At 49.9% G+C, this 26,735-nt stretch overlaps 1 protein-coding gene and 1 pseudogene across 1 annotated transcript in view; both read right to left on the bottom strand.

Annotated features, from left to right (window-relative positions):
- The window catches only part of LOC147617368 (uncharacterized protein At5g02240-like), a 97,495-nt gene that overhangs the window by 22,893 nt on the left and 47,867 nt on the right, over positions 1-26,735 (bottom strand). The window lies entirely within an intron of this gene.
- On the bottom strand, positions 16,131-17,306 carry LOC147617369 (uncharacterized; annotated as a pseudogene).

Here is a 26,735-nt window from a genome sequence, read left to right as displayed (position 1 = left end):
TCAGCCTATCACTTGGAATAACGATTTGGATATGGCCTTCAGACTTTTGAGAGAGAAAGTCAAGAAAGCACCTATCTTAGCATTACCTGATCCTAGTCGGCCTTATGTTCTTGAAACCGATGCCAGTGACTATGCCATCGGGGTTGCTCTATTTCAAGATGGTAGACCGGTTGCTTTTGAAAGTAAAAAGCTAGACGACACTCAATCTCGTTGGCCAACCCTTGAGAAGGAGCTTTATGCTGTGATTCACGCTCTCAAGGTTTGGAGACATTATCTATATGGCTCCAAGTTTGTGGTATTGACTGATCATCAGTCAATCAAGTATGTGTGTGATGCGGATGATTTGAGAGGAAGGAAAGCTCGTTGGGCTGAGTTAATGCAAGATTTTGATTTTAAGATTCGTTATCGTAAAGGGTCCATGAATAGTGTTGCAGATGAGCTTAGTCGAATTAGAGAGGTGAATACTTTGTCGTTCACCGAGATTTCTACTGACTTATTTCAATCATTGAGAGGGCTTTGCAGGACTGATAGTTATTTTGGTCCATTTTGGCAAAAGATCCAGGACGGGAGCTCATTGATTGACTAAGACTCGATGACTGAACAGCCTACCATTCAGGCTGCAGCAGCAGGAGGCCCGTGGATGATTCGGAATGGTTTACTATTCCGTAATGACAAAATTTGTGTACCACAGATCCCGGACATTAGGTCCAAGATTCTTAAGGAGTGTCACGACACCCCTTCTGCTGGACATCCTGGGGTACACAGGACGCTATCATTAGTGAAACACACTTTTTATTGGCCAAAGACGAAAGGGTATGTAGAAGATTATGTTCTCAAGTGTCAAGTTTGTCAAGCAAATAAAGCTAAATGCTTTAGACATGCTGGGTTGTTGCATCCTTTGCAAATCCCACGTAATAAATGGGAAAGTATTTCCATAGATTTTATTACCGGATTGCCAAGAACGCATCAAGGCCACGATTCTATTTGGGTTGTGGTAGATCGCTTGACAAAAATGGCTAGATTTTTACCAACCCTGAAGACTATTACAACTACGCAATTAGCACGACAGTTTATCGAGCAATTGTTTAGACTGTACGGGTTACCGCAGGACATAGTCATAATAGGGACTCTTAAGTTTACGAGTGATTTTTGGAAACTTGTTTTTGAGAAAATGGAAACAACTTTGAATTTGAGTTCCTCAGATCATCCTCAATCTGATGGCCAAACAGAAAGAGTGAATCAGATTTTGGAGGATATGCTTCGGGCATATGTATCCAAAAGACAGAGTTTGTGGGAGGATTATCTTCCTATGTTAGAATTTGCATATAACAGTACTAAGCATACGAGTACAGGTTTTAGTCCTTTCATGCTTATGTATGGTTTTCAACCTAGATCACCTGTTACAGTGGGATTCTCAGGACTTCAGCATGATGCAGCACGTAATTTTTTGCAAGAGATGCAAGAAATGTTACAAGTTGCGAAGGAATCTATTAGAAGTGCTCAAGACCGAGACAAATTTTATTCTAATAGACATCGTTCACCCAGAGAGTTCTCTGAAGGAACGATGGTGTATTTGCGAGTTCCGAAAGATTCCAAGACTTTACGGACAGGTCGATCTCCGAAATTATCCCCTAGATACTGTGTATTTCATGTCAGTAGACTTAAGGAAGTACTGGGTGGAACAAACCAGTTAGTTACTCCTCAAGAAATCATAGATGTCGAGGACATGACATTTGTTCCACACGAACCTGAAAGGATTCTTGGATTTCGTGAAAGAAGATTGCGTAATACGCTTATCACGGATTACAAGATCAAGTGGAAGGATCGTGTTGAGGAGGACGCTACATGGGAGACATTGACTACTCTTCAGAGAGATTACCCTGGCTTTTTAGTGAGCTCACGAGTGAGCTCTTAGAGGAAGGGGAGTATGTCATGTGCACAATGTGTATCTACCGTGTGCTACACGCACGCAAGACTAGCTTCGAGGTTTGGGGAAGCTTGGAGCTAGGCAGGCTGATTGGCGAGCTGAGTTAGGGATAGACTAACGGGCGGGCACCCAAGTATGGACGGGCGGGCGCCCAAGTGTGGACGCCCGATGACCGGCCAAGAGCCTATAAAAGGGTGGCCAAGGTTATTCATTAGTGATATAGAGTCTCGCGAGATTTGTGAGAGCTCTATGGTCTGGAGCCTGGATCTAGTGCAGACGTGCACCTGCTTTACGTAGCCGAGGCCGGCAGCAGTCTCGAGGCCCGCGAGGGTAGCTTCGTGGCGGTATGGGACATCACGAGGTAGAGATTGGTCGGTACATCAACCTAGTTAGCTCAGCTCGTGGCTCAGTGGGGAAAGCCAAGATTGTGCGAGTCTCGAACCCGGAGCGTTCTACGAGGAGATCCTTCGAGTAATGTGTCTCCGAGTAGAAGATGATGTCCCTGTCTCTGAAGCTGTCCTCAAAGGCCCCCACATCCAGTCTCAATGCTCCGTTGCTTGCAGTTCCATACTGCAAGTCTCAGACTGGTCCCATAGGTCTCGCACCGTCAAGTGGTGCGTCTCTCTAGTATCACCACTCTGCCTCCTCTATAAAATGCTAGCTTCCCTTTTTCTCTCGCTGCCCTAATCTCCGGCATGCACTCCCTCATAGATGTGCTTTCGGCCTCCTTGTTCTTACCTTTCTTGACCACTTCTATCCATTTCTCCGCTTCATCTACTTGCTTTTGCGTCTTCGTGAGCACCTCCACCCACGAGGAGGTCTCCCGGGCCTTCTTTTCTTCTCCCTCTTGAAGTGTTCTCACTTGGGCCTTGATGGTGTTCAGCTCCTCCATCATGATGGGCCGAATTTCACCTTCCTCGAGCTTATGTTGAGCGCGTGCTTCTTCTATCTCCTTCTTGAGATTTGCGATCTCTGCATCTTGGGTTGCTATCCGCACTTCAAGCTTCTTGACTTTGTCAAGAAGGCTCCGGTTGACCATATTAATTGCATTGTCCGCCTCTTTCTTGTGTTGTTGGATGGCTGCCTTGATCAAGTCTTCAATGTCGATCCTCTCCATCTTGTCTTGGGCTGAAAAAGGCTGGTTTCGGGTTAAAAATTAACCCTTGACCATAGGAAGAGCTCCGTGCGTGTCTGCAGCGCTTCCCATAAAGAGAGAGGCCAGAGGGGGCTGTTGCGAAGAAATGAAATGATATATTAACGTCTTCAGAAGGCCAAAATGACCTATGAGACCAAAAAGGTTACAACAATTGGTGGATCTGATACAATGTCTGTGTAAGAAAAGCTAAAAACAACTAAACAACTAACTGAAACTGAAACAACTATGAGGAAAAGTACGGTACTAGGAGCTCCTAATGGATAACATCTGGGAGGAAAACTCCAGCAACAAAGGTAAGCATCATACACATCACTATCCAAAGATGTCTCTCATCGGTCGATGGCGGATATCCTCAATGTCCTCCATGGTGAGTACTCTAACTGGACGTCTACCATGCCGTGCTAGTATGGTCCTGATCCTCTGTTGTAGTCTCCGCCGGTGTCGAGATGGGCCTCTCATCTTGGGGCGCCTCGACCGCCCTAGCTCTATAGCCCGATCAATCAGTGTACCTCTAGTGCGGCTATACTCTGGGGCTAGCTGCAATGCCTGCTGGCCTGACTGCTCAATCTCTGGTCGAAAGAAGTTTGTAATCTTCCTCTGTAGGTCTCTCCCTCTCTGATCCCCTCCCTCTCAAGAGACCCTCTCTATGTCTACGAAGCTCCAGCAAGTATAATCCAAAGCATCTCTGATCCTGGTATCTCATGACTCTAGAAAGTGGTCCGAAACCCTCTCTAAACAGGCAGTGAAAACGGCCTCGTATCTCATAATATACTGGACAGTGACATATGTAATGTGACTCTGTCTCTGGCTCCATCTGGCACAGCTGACAAATCCTGGCCTCAGCTGGTACTCCTCTGAATCTGCCAGTCTCAATCTCTAGCTGGTGTGAGGATGTGCGCATCTGACCAATAGCACACCGTACCCCATGAGAAAGATGCGTATCCATGTAGCTGGATCTAATCACAAACCCATCCTGCGTGAGCTGGAGAAGATGATCTCTATAGAAAGCCATCTTCGTACCAAGCTCGTGTGTCGGCTGTATCCATATCCTCCTGGTGTCCAGCTGAATCAAGTCCTGCCTGATAAGTCTGGTAATTTCTGCCCGTGTGAGAGAGAGGGAGAGTGCATCCAGGGAGTACTGAAATGGAGGTAGCCTGTCCATACTAAAGCCATGCAACTGGAACCAAGCTGTCATCTGTGCATACCAACATGATCCGTCTCCCTGTGATGCCAACTGTCGTGAAGACTCCAGGGCTAAGCGAGCATATCTGTCTCTAGGGAGAGCCCAAGTGCTATGTATAAAGCAGACTGATCGAGTGAGTGCCTCTACTACCAATGGGGGGGCAGCCATCTCTGCACGGATACTATCATGTGGTACGGAGGCCTTGGCCCTAATCATCCGGGAAATCATAGAAACCAAGGGCCTCTCCATATGTCTCCATCCATCAGTGCTACCAGCTCGGCTGTGGTGATCCATTGAGGGTCCCCATATCTCCACTCCATACAGCATGGCTGAAGTGACCAAAGTGTCAAAGAGCCAGAGCTTTGTTCGAGGTTCCTGAAACTGAACCTGCGAACACATCCTCTCTAGTCTCCCCAATGCTGCATAAGCTCTAGTCAATCTGGTCTCCGCTGCTCTCAAGGAAAATAGTGGGCCACTGAAAACCACACCAAGGTAAGTATATGCATCTGTATACTACACTGTCTCCTGACCATATGTAAAGGTGGGTACTGACCTCCTAACCCACTGTGCTGTGGTGTTAAACACCATCACCTTGGTTTTACCAGGGTTAACAGACAATCCACTGTCTTGTGCAAACGTGTGCAATGCATCCAAATGACGCTGCATCCCCTCTGGAGAATCTGAGATCAGCACAATATCATCAGCATACAATAACAGCGGAATCCATGTCCCTGCTAGCTGTGCTCCTTTGTCACCCTCCCGCTCTACATAGTCTGAAACCTCATCCACGTACATCCCAAATAAGGTGGGAGAAAGGGGGCAGCCCTGTTTCACCCCAATAGTGGAGTGAACCATCTCAGATATACCCATGAAGGTAATCCGTGACTGTCTGTGAGTGGTAACACCCATGAGCACCTCTCTCTGTAATCTGATCCTCATCTCTCTGCACTCCTCATCATACCAACTGTTCTGGAGCATGTTCCCAGATCGTCTCCGTGTAGGCTGACTATGGGGATATGCCTCTGATGCTGCAGCATGAAGCGTCTCTATCAATATTTGAGTGAGCTCATCTAATGGCCGTCCCGGCTCCTCGGCACATAAGCGTCTGTATATCTCATCCGTGTACACGGTGTCAGTCTCCCTCGTAAAGGTATAAAAAGTGTGTGTGGAGACCTGTCCCAATGGAGCGGTGCTGAACTGAAATGTGAGAGTGAAGGACAAGATAGCATGATCCACTGCTATTCCAACCGGCCTAGTGCCTACCATAAAATCCTGAAAAGAGGGAATGAGACTGGGCTGAGCCATAACATAGTCCACAGTACTGACACCATGCCTATGTGCTGACACCATGCCTATGTGGAAAGCAAGTGAAACCGCCCGATGTTGGGAATCTCTGTAGCCATTCAGGATAGCCAATCCATGTGCAGTCCCCATGTCTATCAAATACCGCCCATACACTGTATGTTCCTCATCCTGTGAGAGTCTAGATAGGCCCATATCCCTAACATCAAGCTCCCTCAACATCTCCTCTGAGGTATCATAAAATACTGTCTGGTTATGGGCGGTCCTGGCATCGAAGTCTCCCAGGAGAATGATGTCACCATCCCTCGAGAACTCCCAAATGTCATCATCCAAAATAGAAAAGGGAGACTGCCCGCTAGGTGATGCATACACTGATGTACTAGGAGCAAAATAGCATATAGCAATGTAGAGATATCTGCCCATCTCTGCCCTCAGTGACCAGTCTAACCCACATGTACCTAGCCTGCTCATCTCTGCGGACTATATGTATCAGTGGCTGTAGCTCCTCTCTAAACAATACTGCCACTCCTCCTGAGCCCCGTCCTCTATGCTCTGAACGAGTCTCCTGTCTACAAGCTCTCTCCCATCAGTATCCACTAACATGTGGCATGGACTGTCCAGGAGCCTGATGCGTCTCACAGTAGAAGATGATGTCCCTCCCAGTGAAACTATCCTCAAAAGCCCTTACATCAAGACATAGAGATCCATTACAATTCCAAGTAGCAACTTTGAGTGTAGTCCCATAGGTCTCGCGCCGTCATGAAGAGCGCCTCTCCATAATCACCACTCTACCATCTCTATAGAAGGCCACTTTCCCTTTCTCTTGGGCTGCCCTTATCTCTGGCATAACTTCTTTCATGTGGGCAAGTTGCGAGAGTGTGAGGTCATCTCCAAGAAATATTTCCGTCTTCTTGAGTGTAGGACGTCTCTTCAAGAAGTCCTTCTTCGCTTCCATGGAGGGGAAACGAATGATAAGTGCTCTCTCCTTAGAAGATTCGCCACCACTACCTTCTCTCTTCTTTCCCACTCTCCATGCCTTTGTGTGCGTGGCTTCAATGCCCATCATAGAGAAGAGCTCCTTGGTTTCCCCTTCCGCATCATCACGGTCTTTTAGACCGGGCACTCGTACATGTAAGGCCCGGGTCTTCCTCCTTTGCTCCTCTTCAAGGGTCATGTTGATGATGGTGGGAGTGGGGATGGGTGGCGATTCTTTACCTTTCCCTTTCTTGGCGACCTCGATCCATTTCTCGGCCTCGTCCATCTTCTTTTGTGTCTTTGTGATCACCTCCACCCATGAAGATGTCTTCTCTTTATGTTGCTCCTCCTCCTCTCGAATGATCCTCATTTGTTCCTTGATGGTATTCAGCTCTTCAATAAAGGAGGGCTGAAATTTTCCATCCTCAAGATTGCTTTTTGATGTGGCTTCCAACTCCTTTTTGAGGGCTGAGATTTCAGCCGCTTGACTCTTAGCATGCAATTTGGCCTCCACTAGTTCCTCCTTTAAGGCTGAAATCTCAGCCTCTTGCTTGGAAGATCTCTCTTCGAGCTCTTGGATTTTGTCAAATCCCTTCTCGAGTTTGGAGAGGCGGTTGATGATTGCGGTGACGGAAGAGTCGACCATCTTCTTGTTTTCTTTGATAATTGTGCCGAGCTTGTCCTCCACCTTCACGAGCTCCTCTTTAAACCCAGTCTTGGCCATGACTTTTTGCAGGACTTCCCACAGCCAATGGACTGAAAATTAATCCATGACACAGGCAAGAAACAGCAGCAACAGGGGGGGGGGGGGGGTTGGTTTCAAGTCATGTAGGGAAAAGGGAAAGAGAGGAGAAGAGAGTTATGTTGCTGCCTTGGGGGCCTGAGGAAGGGTGGGTGGGGACAGGGACGCGGAGGCCAGAGGAAGGGTCAGCCCATGCGAGAAGAGAGGCGGGCGCAAGGGCGAAGGGGGGCAGGGCGGCAAAAGCGAAGCGAACAGGGCAACGCGGAGGCCTGAGGAAGGGTCAGCCCAGGCGAGAAGAGAGGCGGGCGCAGGGGCGAAGGGGGGTAGGGCGTCAAAAGCGAAGCGAACAAGGCAAGGCAGGGCGGCGCTCAGCGGGTGAACAGCGAAGAGGGCAGGGTAGGGCGACGCAGGGGCGAAGGGGGGTAGGGCGTCAAAAGCGAAGCGAACAAGGCAGGGCAGGGCGGCGCTCAGCGGGCGAACAGCGAAGAGGGCAGGGCAGGGCGGCGCAGGGGCGAAGGGGCGCAGAGAGAGAGAGAAAGATAGGCAACATGCGGGAGAGAAATGATATATTAACGTCTCTAAGAGGCCATAGTGGCCTATGAGACCAAAACTGAGAGTACATCTGAAGTTGGTGTCTCATCAAAGAGAACAACTAAATCAGACTAAAAAGTACAATAAACTGATTGTCCTACAGTTATAAGAACAGAACTATAAGACTCCGAGATGACACTGAGTAGAAAATACTAGAAAATACTGAAAAATATATATCAGGTAGATCCATGTATGCTGATCAGTTGAAGTGTTGCTCTCTCCTTAGATCAAGTATCTCCGCCATGGGGCTGTCTAGAATGGACAGGTCGTAGAAGCGAGGTAGGCGCCTCCGATGCCGAGCAATAATGGCTCTGATGTATCAGGAGGTGTGTGGGCTGGGTTGCTGGTGCTGGTGCCGAAGAAATCTGTCAGGGTCCTCTGTCTAGGTACATCATGGCTCGGCCTCCTGTCTGCCAAGAGGGTCTGTCTGTGTCTCCTGAGCTCAAGTAAAAACAATCCTAGGCATCTCTGATCCTCAAACTCCATGACCTTACGTAACGGCCCAAAACCCTCTCGGAAGAGGCAGTGATATCTCCCTCGGACCTCATAATAGACTGTACATCGGCAAATGTAGTGTTCCTCTGTCTCTACCTCCTGGTAGCATAGCTGACAAATGCGGTCATCCAAGATCTGATGCACATATCGCCCTATCTCAATGCGTAGCTGGTGTGATGAGGTCTGGATCTGTCCAATGGCACACGTATCCCATGTGATAGGTGTACATCCATGTACGCCAGGCGGGTGATAAAATCATCCAGTGAGAGGTGTAGAGAATGGCTCTTGTAATGAGCCATTTTCGTGCCCAAGGGCTCAAGGAGGCTAGTCCATGTCCTCTCTGTGTCCACTCTGATGATATCCATCCTGATCACGCGGTTTTGCTCTGAGCGAGTGAGATCCAAACATGGACAATCCAGACTGTACTGAAAGGGTGGTAGTGCCTCTATGCGCAAACCATGTAGGTCAAACCATGATCTCATCTGAGCGTACCAACAATGAGTATCTCCATCCTCTACCAACTGTATGGATGAGGTCAATGCCAATCGGGAGTACCTCTGCTGAGGGAGCTCCCATAGCCGCCGTAAAAAGGTAACTGCCTGGAATAGGGCCTCGGTTACTACTGGTGGGGCACCCAGCTCAGCCCGAACAATCTCATGTGGTACTGATGATTTTCTCCGAATCATGCGGGCAATCATCATAATCAGTGGTCTCTCCATTTGCCTCCATCCCTCATCTATCCCTCTCTGAGATCTGTGATGTATACTAGGCCCCCAAATTGGAGCTCCGTACAGGAGGGTCGGTGTGACAAGCATATCAAATAGCCACAATTTGGTGCGTGGCTCCTGAAACTGTATGTGTGCACACTGCCTCTCAAGTGCCTCCAAGGCTGCATGCCCTCGAGCTAATCTAGCTGTTGCTGCCTCCTTTAGGGAGAAACGCGGTCCTGTGAAAGTAACTCCCAAGTAGATATATGACCTGACGTACTCTACCGGCTCCCCTCAGAAAGTGAACTGAGGCTCTGATCTCATCACCCATGCCTGTGTGGTGTTAAACACCATAACCTTGGTTTTCCCAAGGTTCACTGTCAGATCTCTATCCGCACAGAAAGCGTGTAATGCATCCAGGTGTCTCTGTAATCCCTCCGGAGAGTCTGAGATTAGAACAATATCATCAGCATATAACAAGATGGGTATCAACACCCCAGCCAGGCATGCCCATGGGCCTCCCAATCTGTCTACATAATCAGAGACCGCATCAATGTACAGTCCAAAGAGGGTGTGCGATAGCGGGCATCCCTACTTCACCCCTATCGTGCTGGTCACCCTATCAGATAGTCCGCCTGGAGCTCGGACTCTGCCTGTCACAGACTCATACAAAGCATATATCCCCCACTGCGTATCCTTGGGTACCTCAATGTCATGCAATCTGTGCATAAGCCTGGCACGTGGTACGGTATCGAAGGCTTTGCGGAAGTCCACAAAGCAGCAGTATATCCTTCTCTTCTGTGCCCTGTCCTCTTCAATAAGTGCCCGAAGTGTCAGTATGTGATCCAAGGTAGTAAATCCTCTCCTGAAGCCAGCCTCTCCATGTGCTTGATGACCATGCCTCTCTGCCCATCGGCTCAACTCCGACTCCAATATATAGAGCCATATAATTTGGCCAAGTAATGACCAATCATCATCGTCCTGTAGTTGCCTAGTACCATGGGGTCCCCACTCTTAAAGAGTGGTACAATGATATGCTCTGTCCAGCTTGTCGAGAAACCCTCACAAATGGCACAATTAAACACATGTACGATGAGCGAAGCCAAAGTGTCTCGTGCATATGAGAAGTGCTCTCCAACTAGCCCATCATGATCCTGTGCCTTTCCATTCTGTAACCTGTCTATCGCATCTAGCACCATCCGCATAGTAAAAAAGGTGCTGCTAGCCGGTCTAGCTCTCCAACTAGCCCATCATGATCCTGTGCCTTTCCATTCTGTAACCTGTCTATCGCATCTAGCACCATCCGCATAGTAAAAAAGGTGTTGCTAGCCGGTCTACCTCCCAGTGGAGGGGGGGTGGGGGGCTGTCCTGGTGCATCATATAGCTCTCTAGCATAAGTATGCCATGTCTCAGGTGCAGTAATCAGAGTACCAGGCTCTCTCTCCTGAAACATCTTCCATGCCCTCTTGCTGTCCTTCCCCAAGAAGAGTTGGTAGATCCCCTCCTCTTGCTTAGCCAGATAGGCTCGTTTCTTTCTCCGCACAAGGCGCCAAAAGATCATCCTGGCCTGTCTATGCGTGTGAGACCCAATGGCAATCTCACGCTGTAGCTCTGCTCATGTCTCACGACACTCATCATCATACCAACTGTTCTGTGGGGTAGTGCTGCGGGGGTGGGTGGAAGGGATCATAGTGCAGGGAAACGCATTTGAGGCGGATGCATGTAGTACACCTGTCAATCCTCTCATGATCTCGTCCATGCGGGTCTAAAGCGAACAAGCCATCAGATACTGCATCTCGATAAACCCCAACTGTCTCACGTGTAAACTGATATCTCGGGTACCTAGGTAGATGAGTGGCTGGCCCATCTCTCGGGGATCTACCTACTAGTGTGAAACTCAGGTATGCATGATTGGCTGCTATGCCAATGGGCCTACTGGAAATCGTGAAACCCCGCACATCAGGTATCAATGAAGGAGATCCCATCAAGTAGTCCACTGTGCTTGCTCCCCCTTTAGAGTTCCAGTGTGTGAGAGCATCTCATCCTTGCCATCTCGATAAGCCATTGTATATGACCAAATCATGTGCACTCCCGAGTGTGAGAAAATGCCTGCCATAATCTGTAATCTCCCCCTCATCCTGTGCTGATCTCTGCAACCCTACATCCTCTGCCGTGATCTCCCGGTACATAGCCTCTTGAGTATCATACAACTCTGTCTTCTCTGTGCTTGTACGTGCATTAAAGTCTCCCAATAGTAATATGTCTCCCATGCTGGCAAACCTCATGATATCATCATATAGTGGTATATAGGGCGACTCTCCTAATGGTGAAAACCTGGAGTGGGCTGGGGGAAAGTAGCATACCGGCACATATAGCTCGCGAAGCCCCCCTCTGCATATTCGGACCCACATGTACCTCGCATCTACATCTCTATGTACCACATGTATTTTGTCACGAAGCTCCTCCCTGTAAAGTATTGCCACTCCTCCACATCCTCTGGTACCTCCCACTGTGCGTGGGTGAGGGCGGAAAACTGATTCCCATCTATAACCCCGGACGTCAGGAAGCCTCTTGTTTGTGCACTGATGGGTCTCCGTATACATAGCAATATCACTGTGTCTGAAAGTATCCTCAAAGTATCCTGCATCTGTTGTAAGGGCTCCTTTGCAATTCCACACCGTGAATCGCAAGGTCTCATAGGCCACGCACCGTCAAGCGGGCATCCTCTCCGTAATGATGACTCGGCCATCTTTGTATACCGCCCATTTCCCCTCTTTCCTTGCCTCAAGCACACGCGGCATGTGTTCCTTCCGGTGTGCTATCTGTGCCAGTGTAAGGTCCTCATCCAAATAAATCTTTTCCCCTTAAGGGCCATCCTTTTGGAGAGGAAGGCCTTCTTCTTCTCCAAGTCACCAAACCTGATGATCAATATCTTCGCCCTGTTTCATCTCTGCCTACTCGCCATGCTCCGGTAATGGGTACATCGATGGCTCCAATTTTTGTTGCAAGAGCTTTTGCATCCTCTTGGAGATTTTCCTTATCTTCCCACCCAACTACACGTACATGTAAGGCACGTGCCCGTCTCTTGGCTTCCTCTTCCAATGTAGCATTCATCACCTGTACTTTATTGACTGGTGTATCCTTCTGTTTTTTTACTACTTCAATCCATGGGTTGACTTCCTCAATTTGTTTCTTTGTGGCACTCGCAATTTCAGCAAATGAATGCATTTCCTTCTCACCTGCAGCCACTTTTGCCTTACATGATTCCAAAGTGTTTTGCATTTCAGTGATGTCTTTTTTGCGGTCAGCCATACATGTCTTCAAAGTGCCTTCGTACGATGCAACTGTTGTGCCAATCTCTCGGAGCATGTCATCCTTCCATTTCTGCATCTCTTTTTTCATTTCTGTGTGCATCGTGGCTTGGGCTAATTCCATCTCAACCCGTACTTGGGCTTGCACTTCTCCCTTCAATTGGACATATATCTCTTCCTTCAGCGTTTCGTATCACTTTCCTTTGGGCATGCATCTGCTCGGTCCACTCCTTTTCAAGCTCCTGTCGCATGGTGTTCATCTCTATCCGCTGTAGCTCCTCATAAAGGGCCTCATCTCGTCGGGCCATCTTCGTAATCCTTCGTGAGCCAGGGGACATGATTCCTTCCCATAGTCTTCTGTGGTAGGCATTTGGTGCCTTCGTGGGGGTGTGAAAGGTTGTCTTACCATCCTGTTCCCCCTCCAAGGGTTGAGACATGTTTTCCCTGACTAGTTGCTGCCTTGGGGGCGTGAGCAAGGGTGGGTGGGAAAAGGGAGCAGAACTAAGAACTGGTTGCGCACAGAGTACAGCAAAGAGGCGTGCAGGTGGGTGCGCATAGAGCAGGCGCACAGGTCAAGCCCGCCAGCCTTCTCACACCAAAAAGTCTTACCACGTGTAGTCCAGACCTGTCGCCAGAGAGAAGATCGTTTCTGTCCTGTGTGCCCAGCCGACCAGCTTTCTCAAAGAAAAACCATCCACGTATGCTGCAGCCCGACTGTGTGCCCAAGGAGAGGATCAGCCAGTCGCCTGTGTGCCTCTGTGTCTCCTGCTGCACCCTTCACAAGAGCGTGAGAGAGAATTCAATGTGGGGAGAGAGAGAGAGAGAGAGAGAGAGAGAGAGAGAGAGAGAGAGAGAGAGAGAGAGAGAGAGAGAGAGAGAGAGAGATCTGCCCGACTGCACCTCCTGCGCCTGACTGTTTGCAAGGGGGGGAGAGAGAGAGAGAGATTAAAATGGTCGAAAGAAAATGCAAGACGAAAGAAACAAAAGGAGGGGGAAGGAGATGGGAGGAATGGTAAAACTATGGAAGCAAGCTGCTTGACCTAAACTGAACCAGAAATCTAGAGAGAGAGAGAGAGAGAGAGAGAGAGAGAGAGAGAGAGAGAGAGAGAGTGGCGGGAGGGGGCTACGAGGAGAGAGAGAGAGAGAGAGATGGCCGAGTCCTTTTGGGGCAAGCACAGAGAAGCGAAGAGCTTGTTGGGGCGCAGTGAGAGAAGCGAAGCGAACAGAGAGAAGCAGACGAACAGAGAGAAGCGAAGAGCTTGTGGGGGCGCAGTGAGAGAAGCGAAGAGAGAGAAGCGGGCGAACAGAGAGAAGCAAGCGCAGAGAGAGAGAGAGAGAGAGAGATGAAATGAAATGAAATGTTATATTAACGTCTTCGAAAGGCCAAAGTGACCTATGAGACCAAAGTTACAACCATGTGACATCTGATACACTGTCTGGAAAAGAAAAGAAAGAACTGAAGGTAAGTATCTTGCCCCACAATACATCAGTAGGGGGCATCCGGAAGCAGCAACTAGGGAGAGTGGGCAGCTAATGCTACTAGTCAAAATGGGGTACATGAGTACATGGATACATGAATACCTGAATATGGCGGAGTACAAAAGTGACAGTGAGTACAACGGTATATGGCTGGAGTCGTAATCATCCTAGGAGCTCTAGCATGGGTCTCTGCCGGATGGCCTGGATATCTGCCATGGTGAGATGCCTGGTCGGACGAGCCCGATGCCTCACAATGATGCTCTGAATCCTCCGGTGTATGCACCGTCTCATATGTGAGGATCCGCGAACCCTCGGGCATCTAGATCTGCCCAACTGGATAGCTCTCTCGAATAGAGTCCCACGGGGTGCCCATTGCTGGGCTGTCGGCTGTGTGTCGGGTAGTTCCTCTAAAGAAGTCAGTAATCTGTCTCTGTGTGGACTCCCTGCCAGTCGGGCGTCTACTCCTGATAATGGACTCTCTGAGCCTGCGGATCTCCAGGAGATAAAAACCCAAGCACCGCTGATCACAATAGTCCATGACTCTAGCCAGTGGTCCAAATCCCTCTCTGAAAAGGCAATGGTAGCGCCCTCGAATCTCATAATATGCTGTGCAGCGACAAATGTAGTGCTCCTCCGTCTCTGGCTCTATCCAACAAATCTGACAAATCCTGTCCCCTGGAGGTATGCCTCTAAATCTGCCTGTCTCTATCTCTAACTGATGTGAAGAGGTGCGGATCTGCCCAGTGGCGCACCTCAATCCATGAGACAGATGGGTATATCCAAGTAGCTCGGTCTAAGTATAAAGCCATCCTCAGTGGTGCGGAGAAGATGGTCTCTATAGAAAGCCATCTTCGTCCCCAACTCCTGTGAGGGCTCTAGCCATGTCCTCCTAGTGTCCAACTGAATGAGGTCCTGTCTGATGACTCTACTAATCTCAGAATGTGTCAAGGTGAGAGAGGGTGCCTCCAGAGAGTACTGGAAGGGTGGAAGTCTGTCTAAACTGAACCCATGGAGCTCAAACCAGGATGCTATCTGCGCATACCAACATGAAGTGTCTCCCTCCATGGCTAGTTGATGAGAGGACTCTAGAGCAAGTCGTGCATACCGGTGTCGGGGAAGCTCCCAAGTGCTATTAATGAAGGACACTGATCTGGCAAGAGCCTCAACTACGATCGGTGGTGCTCCCATCTCGGCTCTAATAATCTCATGGGGTACCGAGGCCTTAGCCCCAATCATCCTGGAGATCATGCACACAAGTGGTCTCTCCATCGATCTCCATCCATCGTATGTGCATCCTGATCGACTGTGACGATCTAGGCTAGGCCCCCAGATCTGTACTCCATATAGCATAGCCGATGTGACCAGCGTGTCAAAAAGCCACAGTTTAGTGCGTGGCTCCTGAAACTGTACCTGTGAGCACATCCTCTCTAGACCTCCTAGTACTGCATATCCTCTAGTCAATCTAGCCTCTGCTGCCCCCCTCATGGAAAATGTGGGCCAAGCGAACACCACTCCAAGATATGTGTATGAGTCAACATACTCCACTGTCTCCTGCCCATATGTGAAAATAGGTGCTGATCTCCAAACCCACTGAGCTATAGTGTTAAACACCATAACCTTGGTCTTACCAAGGTTAACTGAGAGCCCATTGTGCTATGCATAAGCATGTAAAGTATCCAAGTGCCTCTGCATACCCTCTGGTGAGTCTGCTATAAGCACAATATCATCAGCATATAAGAGCAGAGGTATCCAAGTGCCAGCCAACTGGGCTCCTCTGTCCCCTCGTGTCCCAATATAATCAGAGATCTCATCAATGTATAGTCCAAATAGAGTCAGAGAGAGCGGGCAGTCTTGTTTCACCCCTATAGTGGAGTGTACTGGCTGGGAGAGACCCTCTGCAGTCCGCACCTACCCAACTACTGTCTCATAAAGTGCCATAATACCCCAAATGAGCTCACATGGAACACCCAAGTCTTGCAGCCTGCGCATCAATTTAGCTTTGGGCACTGTGTCAAAGGCCTTCCGGAAATCCACAAAGCCACAATAGATCCTCCTCCCATGTGCTCTGCCCTCCCATGTGCTCTGCCCTCCTCAATGATAGCCCTGAGGGTAAAGATATGATCCAAAGTAGAGAATCTCCTCCTGACACCGGCCTGTCCCTGAGCTTGGACCCCTTGTCTCTCTACCCATCTGCTCAACTCCTGCTCAAGAATAGAGGCATATAGCTTGGCCAGCGAGTGACCAATCATAATGGTGCGGTACTTAGTCGGCAGGCTCGGATCTGGAAGATCGTGCATGACTGTCTATATGTAGTAACACCTGTGGCCACCTCTCTCTGTAGCCGGGCTCTAGCTCCCTACAGTCATCATCATACCAACTACTCTGGGGCATGCTCCCAGGACGTGGTCGTACTGTGGGCTGCGTGTGTGGGAAGTCCGTCGCTGCAGCTCTATGTAAAGCCTCTGTCAGGATCTGTGTGAGCTCTGCTAATGGCCTCTGTGGATCCTCTGTACTCAACAAGCTGTAGATCTCTGCGGTGTACACTCCATCAGTCTCTCTACAGAAGGTATATCTCGGGTGATAGGACTGCCCAACCTGGCGGGTACTGTAGTGGAAATCCACCGCAAAGGAGAGAAGTGCATGATCCACCGTAACTCCGATGGGCCTGGGGCCAATCGCAAAATCCTGGATACTCGGGATGAAGGTTGGCGAGGCTAAAACATAATCCACTGTGCTGGCCCCATGTCTGTGTGGAAAGCAAGTAAAGCCACTGGCAAGTGGATACCTCTCTAGGCCATTTAAAATGGCCAGCCCATGTGCAGTCCCCATCTCCAAGAGGTATCTCCCATACTCAGTACACTCCATCTCATCCTGTGATCTCCGGGTCAAACACATCTCCTCCACATCTATCTCTCTCAACATCTCCTCCGAAGTGTCAAAGAAGGAGGTCTGGTACTAAGCGGTTCGAGCATTAAAGTCCCCAAGTATGATAACATCTCCCTCCCTGGAGAACTCCCATATGTCCTCATCTAGAATCATATATGGAGATTGCCCCTTGGGCGCTGCATAATGAGATGTGCTAGGTGGAAAGTAACATATACTAATGTATAGGGATCTACCCTCATCTGCCCTCACTCTGACCCACATGTACCTCACGCTCTCATTACGGCGCATAACATGGATGAGTGGCTGAAGCTCCTCTCTAAAAAGAACTCCAACTCCTCCAGATCCGCGACCACCATGGGCCTCCTGTCTACAAGTCGTCTCCCATCTGTATCCCGCCACTCTCGGTAATGTGCTGCCTGGGGCCTGATGTGTCTCCGAGTAGAAGATGATGTCCCTATCTCTGAAGCTGTCCTCAAAGGCCCCCACATCCAGTCTCAATGCTCCGTTGCAGTTCCATACTGCAAGTCTTAGACTGATCCCATAGGTCTCGCACCGTCATGTGGTGCGTCTCTCTAGTATCACCACTCTACCTCCTCTGTAAAATGCTAGCTTCCCTTTTTCTCTGGCTGCCCTAATCTCCGGCATGCACTCCCTCATATGTGCTAGCTGTGCCAAGGTCAGGTCATCTCCTAAAAAGATGCCCGTTTTCTTAAGGGCGAAGCGCTTGGCCAAGAAATCCTTCTTGGCCTCCAAGGTGGGAAAGCGTAAAATGAGAGCTCTCTCCTTCGAGCTCTCTCCTCCATTCTTGTCTTTCGAGAGAGAGAATGAAATGAAATGAAATAAAATGATATATTAACGTCCTCAAAAGGCCAAAATGACCTATGAGACCAAAAAGGTTACAACAATTGGTGGATCTGATACAATGTCTGTGTAAGAAAAGCTAAAACAACTAAACAACTAACTGAAACTGAAACAACAACTATGAGGAAAAGTAAGGTACTAGGAGCTCCTAATGGATAACATCTGGGAAGGAAAACTCCAGCAACAAAGGTAAGCATCATATACATCACTATCCAAAGATGTCTCTCATCGGTCGATGGCGGATATCCTCAATGTCGTCCATGGTGAGTACTCTGACTGGACGTCTCCCATGCCGTGCTAGTATGGTCCTGATCCTCTGTTGTAGTCTCCGCCGGTGTCGGGATGGGCCTCTCATCTTGGGGCGCCTGGACCGCCCAAGCTCTATAAGAGAGAGAGAGAGAGAGAGAGAGAGAGAGAGAGAGCCCCAAAACACAGGCACTAAATACAGCAGCGAAAGCCTAAAAACGCAAGCATGGTGAGAGAGAAAGAAAGAAAGAACGATATATTAACGTCTACGAGAGGCCAAAGTCGGCCTATGAGACAAAAAATAATACAACTGTGTTCTTCCGGTCATCGGAAGAAAAGAAAGAAAAGAAAGAAAAGAAAAAGTGTGTATGTGTCCGGATACAACTGTGAATCATCATGGATCGGTGGAGCCAAAAGGCCAAAGTGACCTGCGCATCAGTCTAGCTCTGGGCATTGTGTCAAAGGCCTTGCGGAAATCCACAAAGCCACAGTAGATCCTCCTCCCATGTGCTCTGCCCACCTCAATGATAGCCCTGAGGGTAAAGATATGATCCAAAGTAGAGAATCTCCTCCTGAAACCGGCCTGTCCCTGAGCTCGGACCCCTTGTCTCTCTGCCCATCTGCTCAACTCCTGCTCAAGAATAGAGGCATATAGCTTGGCCAGCGAGTGACCAATCATAATGGTGCGGTAGTTAGTCGGCAGGCTCAGATCTCCAAACTTGAGTACCGACACAATCGTGGAAGTACTCCAAGTCCCAGGAAACCCCTCACACATGGCTCTATTAAACATGAGAGCTAGCAAGTCTACAATCATATCTCTAGCATGTATGAAATGCTCGGCTACAATGCCCTCATGATCCTGTGCCCTCCCTATTGCAATCTGTTGATGGCCCTCCTCACCATCTCTGTTGTGAAGAAGGTAGAAGTGGGTGGACAAGGCTGTGGAGGGTTCGGTAATGGTGGCTGCTCTGGTACAATGTAGAGGGAGGCTGCACACTCGCCCCATGTATCTGGAGAGGTAATGGCCGAAGGCGGGGGGTGCTCTCTAAGCAATCTCTAGGCCTCCCCAGAATCCTGACTCAAAAACAACCGATAGATGTCTCTCTCGAGCCGAGCTAAGAATGCTCTCTTCTTCCGCCGAATGAGGGATCGGAAGATCATGCGTGACTGTCTATATGTAGTAACACCTGTGGCCACCTCTCTCTGTAGCCGGGCTCTGAGCTCCCTACAGTCATCATCATACCAACTATTCTGGGGCATGCTCCCAGAACGTGGTCGTACTGTGGGCTGCGTGTGTGGGAAGGTCGTCGCTGCAGCTGTATGTAAAGCCTCTGTCAGGATCTGTGTGAGCTCTGCTAATGGCCTCTGAGGATCCTTTGTACTCAACAAGCTGTAGATCTCTGCGGTGTATACTCCATCAGTCTCTCTACAGAAGGTATATCTCCGGTGATAGGAGGACTGCCCAACCTCGCGGGTACTGTAGTGGAAATCCACCGTAAAGGAGAGAAGTGCATGATCCACCGTAACTCCGATGGGCCTGGGGCCAATCGCAAAATCCTGGATACTCGGGATGAAGGTTGGCAAGGCTAAAACATAATCCACTATGCTGGCCCCATGTCTATGTGGAAGAAAGAGAGAAAGAAAGAAAGATAAATTAACGTCTTCAAAAGGCCAAAGTGACCTATGAGACCAAAATAATTACATCAAGTCCATGTGATGTGATACAATGTCTAAGTTGCATAAAAAACGGAAATGCTAGGAACTAAAAATAAAAAGCTAAAGCTGGTACTAGAACTGAGAGCGTATAGGTCTCTACCCTCATCCTAATATATCCCTTATCGGGAGTTGCCGCATGGCGCTCAAGGTGGTGGGACTAAGCTGGCGAGAGGAGGTCCTCCTACGGTGGGAGATGATGACCGCAATCTGCCTGAAGTATCGAGGCTGTGCCAAGGCCCCCAGGGGCGAGGGCGTCGTGCTCTGCAAAGCTCAGTGGCTCTATCTAATCGCACTTCTCTCGATCAGGCTCAAACTGTTACTGCTTGGGGTTCGGGTGATAGGGTGGGGACTGCTATAGAGGTCTCTACATGGGATCCACATGAAGGGGGGACTTCTCCAAGAGTCTCTACCCAGAAGAAGTCTGTAAGTGCCCTCTGCCTCTGTGCCCTTGCTACTGATGGCCTGTAGTGTAGTAGGGACTCTCTCTGTCTGCGCAGCTCCAAGAGGAAGAGTCCTAGGCATCTCTGATCATGGTAGTCCATGACCCTAGTCCCTAGAAAGTGGACCAAATCCATCATGGAAGAGACAATGGAATCTTCCCCTAATCTCGCAGTATACCGATCACCTACATATGTAATGCTCCTCTATCTCAGCCTCTGTGTGACACAACTCACATATCCAATCTGCTGGTGCAATCCTCACTGGTCCATATCTGGCTGTCTCTATCCGCAGCTGATGAGAGGATGTACGAATCTGGCCAATCGCACACCTCACTCCAAAAGATAGGTGTGTATTCATGTATCTCGACTGTGTGATGAAGCCATCCTCTATCAAGTGAGGCATGTGGTCACGATAGAAGCTCATCTTCATCCCCAGTGGTTGTGTGGGTGAGCTCCAATTCTTCTGAGCATCAAGCCTCATGATATCCTGCCGGATCACTCTGTTCCGCTCTGTGTGGCTGAGGTCATAGGTGGGGCCCTCTATACTATAATGAAATGGCGGCAAAGCATCCGCCTGCATGCCATGAAGTCCAAACCATGTAACCACCCCAGTGCATACCAACACTATGTATCCCCATCTCGGGCTAGTTGTCTAGAGGACACAAAAGATAAGCGAGGGTATTTGTGTAGAGGGAGGTCCCATAATCTGTGTAGGAATGTCACTATCTAGAAGAGCGCCTCCAATCTCATGTGGCACAAATGGCTTACTCCTAATCATCTATGAGATCATCATCACAAGAGGTCTCTACATTTGTCCCCATCCATCATATACATCCTCAGTCTCTAGGCATGTGGGCTCATCATCACCCTCTTTCTGTTTTTGTGAGCTCCTCCTCACCCTCTATTTCTATGTCATTGGGTTCTTTTTCCTTCTTCCTTCTCTTGTGATATAAGCTTGGCCCCCAAATGGCAGCCCCATATAATAGTGTAGGAGTGACCAATGTGTCAAATAGCCATAGGGTTGCGCAGCTGATGGCTAACCTGGCTCTGATACCATGATGAGATAGGTGACAAATAGGAGTAGTTGACAACGGGCCAGTTGGAGTGGAGGGCTGCGCAGCTGATGGCTAACCTAGCTCTGTTACCATGATGGATTTCATGGTATCAATGAGATGGCTGCTGCAAAGAGAGGGAGGGTTAGAGGGATGGTTGTACTTCAAGTAAACACGAGAGAGATGTGTTGCACGACTCAATGATATTGATTGATTGATTGTGAAAGCTTCACCAAGGACAATGCTTTTATAGCCTTAGAGGCTCATCTGAATGACATAATTGCTTATGTCAAACAGGTATAATATCTAGATATAAGAGTGGGTTCACACACACTTACTCACCTACACACATACAAGAACAATAATCATTTGAAGTATTAAAGTGGATTGCTAAACTCACGTAACTCAAGAACAAACCAAGATCCGGCTGCTACCTCTTATTGCGTGTGAAGCTGTCGCCCCCACCCCTGCTCGAGCTGTCGCCTGCTCACACCCCCCCTCCCCGCCTGCTCGCACCCCCCCCCCTCTCGTTGCGCCCCTATGCTTCTCGCGTCCCCCGCCCTTCCGTTTCGCGCCCGTCGCCCCCTGCCCGCCTACCCCGCCTCAGCAGGTCATCCATGAGGATCATCTCATGGAATGTACAAGGCCTTGGCGGCGCACACTATGTACATTATCGTGGTTGCTTGAGGCAGGAGCTTCAAAGATGCCTGGTTGCGGGCAGTATTGATATTCTGATGATGCAGGAGCACCATTTGAGTGAGAGCAGGATTCGAAGATATGGTTCGGTGATGCCTAGTAGATGGGACACATTTTGGTCTGCAGGTTTTGGCCCTTTGGGTGGGCAGGGAGGAGTATGTATGGTCATTGCAGATGTATGACGGTAGGCCATTGTGAGTTGCGGGGTCATTGCGCCTGGTAGAGCACAGTATGTTATTCTGAGGATGCACGACGAGCACTTTGGTGTGCTCAATGTCTATGCGCCCAACCATGCTAGTGCCAGAGCAGATTTCTGGACCCTTGTTACAGATGCATTGCCCGAGGCCGCACATTGGTGTGTCGGGGGAGACTTCAACATGCTTGAGGACCCGACCGATAGGGTGGGAGGCAGTCATGTTACAGTGCACGGCACGAAGCTTGCAGCTTGGGAGCGATTTTGTATGACAGTGCGGATCACTGATGCATGGCAGCATGAGGCTTTCTCCCGCTCTCAGGACACTCTTAGTTTTTCTCGGTCGGATCGCCGGCAGGGAGGGACTAAGCTATCACGGATTGATCGCTTCTATGTGGGCAACAGGTTCGGGGAGCGTGGTGGCTCCGTTGGCATTCTCGCTGGCACCTCCTTTTCAGACCATGCGCCAGTTATTTTGACACTTGAGGAGAGGACACGGGAGACCAGCTTGCAGTTGAGGATCCCAGAGAGGATACTTACAGATCCCAGTCTTTCTGAGGACATTGAGAGGATATGGCATGATAGCTAGAGCTCTGACCTGGATGCAGCAGGCCAGTGCGCCCAAGGACTCATCGAGCTCAGCTCTTTTTTGCACGCTACAACCTTGACACGGCTAGGACAGATGAAACCGGCCTCTGGTAGAAACCAAAGTGCGGTAGACTAGTAGTCACCCTTCCACTTGTAGTCTAGATATAAAAGTAAATTTGATTGGAGCTAAAGTGCCCCAAATCTGAAATAAATCCGACACCTGTTGGCCCCAAAGCTTGGCGCCCCTTGCGGTATTTCTTTATTCAATTTCAAAAAGATGTAAAGCTGAGTACAACACAACCAGCCAAGAGAATACACCTGTATGTCCAATCTGGCAACCCACAATACCTCTTAGCACAGAGGATTAACACACAGATCTGTGTCCCACAAAAACAACACTCTGTGTTCCCCTCTGATCAGCCAAGACCATTCAGCAGGACAGCCTTGAGCACGCATCTGGCATCTCTCATGTACATGGTTCCACAACTCAGCACAAACATACATCCATTGTCCAATCTCTGTGTCCACCCTTTCAATCTGCCATACCCCTCCTCTCACAAGGGGCCAGATAACACAACTCTGCAACAGACATAAGCCAATGGAAAGAAAGATAAATGGACAAGTTCAGAGCTTACCAAGTCAGTGCGTGATTCCGCACCCGTGGAACAATTCGTACCAGTCTGCACTTGACAACGACTATCTGTACTCTTTCCCCTGCAACCACTTGACTATTGCACCAACCAAGCTCTGGAAAAGCTCTGCTTGCAACTGGAGATGCTGTACCTGTCCGTACAGGTCAGTAATTCAGCACTGTACCTGTCCGTACAGCCTCCACAGGTGCCTGTATTGTACTGGTCAGTACCCAACAGCAGCCGCCTGCACTTGTCCTGTCCGTACGACTGTACCAGCAGTCCACGTGGCAGCTGTACCTGCCTGCGCTGCCTGAAACTGCCTGCTGTACCCGACTGTACCAGCTAGTACACTTCTGTACCTGCAACCAGTCGCCTGTCAGCAATCGTGCAGCTGCCTGTACTACCTGCTGTCCGTACGACTGTACCTGCAGCACAGCCTCTGTCAGAACCCGCAGCCCCGCCAGTACCTGCTCTCAGCCTCTGTCAGCGCCGCCTGTACCAGCAGAGCCTGCAGCAGCCGTACTGTACCCTGTACTTGCAGCAGTTCTGTACGGCCTCCAACAAGTGGACTGTACGGCCAGCTTTGCAGCAAAAACAGCAGCCAAACAGTTCAATCGACCAGTTTCTCTCCCACGCATGAGAACTTGCATGACTCTCCAAAAGCAAGAGAGAGAGAGGGATGAGAGAGGCGTGTAACTCCAAAAGTGGAGTTGCCCCCTCTCCAAACTTATCCTAGGGCCCCAACTTTAATAAACATTAAAGTTCCCTAGGGGCCACTAAGACCTAGGGGCAACCATAAATAAAACATTAAAAACATTAATGTTTTGGTTCCCCTTCACATCTGAAGTGTCCACACATCATTCTCATTTGCCCGGTCACCCCAAATGTGAATCTTTTAATATTTTTGCTCAGCAACCACCATGCCCACACTTGTGCTATTCCATTTTCACAGGGTCATGACAACAGACACGAGAGCGGGAGCGTCGCTTGAGACGTAGCCTTGCTTCGCTCCAACGTCTTCAGGAGCAGCTGCCTACATGTGAGTGGGTGGCGTCCCAGCTGAGCCAGGCGCGCCAGGAGGTTAGAGAGACAGAGGAGCAGAGACATGAGTTCTACTATCATCGCCAGGCCTCTCAGTGGACGCAGCTTGGTGATAGAGTGACTGGGGAGTTTTTTGAGATTACCGGACCCCGCCATGCTCGAGCAAGAGTACGCCAGCTCAGGAGGCAGGACGGATCTTTAGCCACTGAGCCCGAGGAGATTGGAGCCATTGCCACTGAGTTCTATAGAGACCTGCTTTCAGCGGAGCCAGCCACGGAGACACGGGATGCTTGCAGACAGAGACTGTGTGGGCCACGGTCACAGATCGTATGCGCACAGTTTTGGGTGAGCCCCTTTCAGAGGATGAGCTTGTTGAGGCTTTGAGGGCCCTTCCGTGCCATAGTTGCCCCGGGGAGGACAGATTGACGCCTGCCTTTTTTATGCGCTATTGGGACCTTTTGGGGCCAGGCCTGCGCAGGGGCTTTCAGTATGTTTTGGACACTGGGGTGATGCCGCAGAGCTTTTCAGCAGAGGGCTTGATCTTTCGGATATCCAAGGGGGAGGGAGTGTCAGATGATATTCGGCATTGGAGGCCTATTACAATCCTCAATACTGTCTACAAGGTCTTAGCAAAGGCCTTGAGTTTGAGGATCCAGCCCTTCCTTGGGAAGTTGATTCATGCTACCTAGACAGGATTCGTCAAGGAGCGCAGTATCCTTGACAACATTTTCACCTTTTGGGAGGCGACGGCCCGAGCTAGATTTCTCGATGAGGACTTGGTGTGATGCTTCTCGATTTTGAGAAGGCATATGATAGATTCGATTGGGGTTTCCTAGAGGGCACTATGCTTCGCCTTGGTTTTGAGCCAGATTGGATTCAAGGAGTGGCGGCTCTCTATTCCACAGCTCGTAGCTAGGTGTTGATGGCAGGAGGGCGGGGGCCGAGTTTTGAGCTGACCAGATCAGTCCGCCAGGGATGCCTGCTCGCCCCGTTCCTTTTTCTCTTCTTTGCAGAGGCTATGAGCATGTATCTGACAGCAGAGGAGGTTGGTTTGAGAGGACTCCAGCTCCCAGTCCGGGGTGAGGACCTGCTCGATTCTGAGTTTGCTGATGACACGAGATTGTTTTTGCATGGCCAGGAGGCCAACCTACAGAGGGCAGAGCAGCCGCTACAGGTTTTTGGTGTGGCTTCGGGAGCATTGATCAAATGGCGCAATACATTGGCCTTTTGGATCAGTACCGCTCCCACTCCGGCATGGAGCCCAGACCCGGGTTTTACTCCTGGTATAGCAGTGCGGTATCTGAGTTGCCAGATTGGACTTGATTTGTCACCTGAGCAGCAGATCGCCCCGCTTCTTCTGAGCATTCGGAAGAAGCTTTTATATTGGAGTACAGCTCGGCTATCGTTGGCTGGGAGGGTGGTGGTGACAAATCAGGTGCTTTTAGCGACTATGTGGTACATCACGTCTTGCTAGATCTTCTCGAGCTCTTGCATCAGCCAGGTACAGAGGCTGATCAGGAACTTTCTTTGGTCTGGGCGGGATGGTCAGCCAGCCCGGGCTAAGGTTGCTTGGGCAGTTATTACTCTTCCGCGGGCCCAGGGGGGCTTGGGCATTATAGATCAAGCTGATCAGAGTAGAGCCTTGCTGGGGAAGCTTATTGTTCGGGGGCTGCTTCCAAGCGCTGAGCCTTGGAAGGAGCTTCTATTTCAGCGGCAGCTGCAGGCTAGAGCTCCCCCAGCAGGGGGCACTTGGGCCCCAGAGATACGGTGGATCTTCAAAGAGATGAGGAGGACAGCCTCAGTAGAGGATGGGAGGACAGATTTGCCTTGAGCATCCTGCGAACTTGGGAGCTTCTAAGACCGGGGCTTTCTCAGAGACCTCCTACTTGTGATGAGGAGCGGGCCAGACAGCCGCTCATCTGGAGCCCCGCGGTACGCACAGAGCAGGGTCATATGCTGGGCTCTCGGCCTCATCTAGCCTGGGGACCATTGGCGGCAGGCCCAGCACGCAGTTTTGGAGATGGGCAGGCCTTTTGCAGTCTTCCGGAGGAGATCAAGGCAGAGAGGCTGAGTCACTTCAGAGGGGGGCTGATTATGAGGGATGACATTCAGGAGGCACTCACTGAGGAGTGGTTCACGCCTTTCGAGCCAGCGGCCCCACGGTGGATGGGAGCCTTTACACAGTTGGAGATCCTGATTGCTGTTAGAGCTTGCACTGAGGATGGCAGATGCCTCTACTATGAGATACAGGAGGAGGGCAGACTTCAGAGAGTGGAGGCGGAGTCACCTTTGGTTGTAGAGTGCATCTTTCAAAGGATTCGGGTAGAGGCTGCCGCTTCTCGGAAGTGGCATATTGATCCAGACCCTGCAGATGTGGACTCTGATTGGCGCATATGGGCATATACTGCGCGCCCCTTGGCCCGGCTCCAGTGGGACCCTGGTGAGTACGAGTGGCACGATCCTTATGCATCCCCTGAGGCCACAGAGATCACCTTCTTCCAGTACACTGTTCGGTT

Source organism: Cibotium barometz, chromosome 36 (genome assembly GCF_041138505.1).
Source record: "Cibotium barometz isolate CiBa-2024 chromosome 36, ASM4113850v1, whole genome shotgun sequence".
Taxonomy (NCBI): Eukaryota; Viridiplantae; Streptophyta; class Polypodiopsida; order Cyatheales; family Cibotiaceae; genus Cibotium; species Cibotium barometz.
Note: the sequence above shows the minus strand (reverse complement) of the source record. Positions and strands in the feature narration are given on the sequence as shown.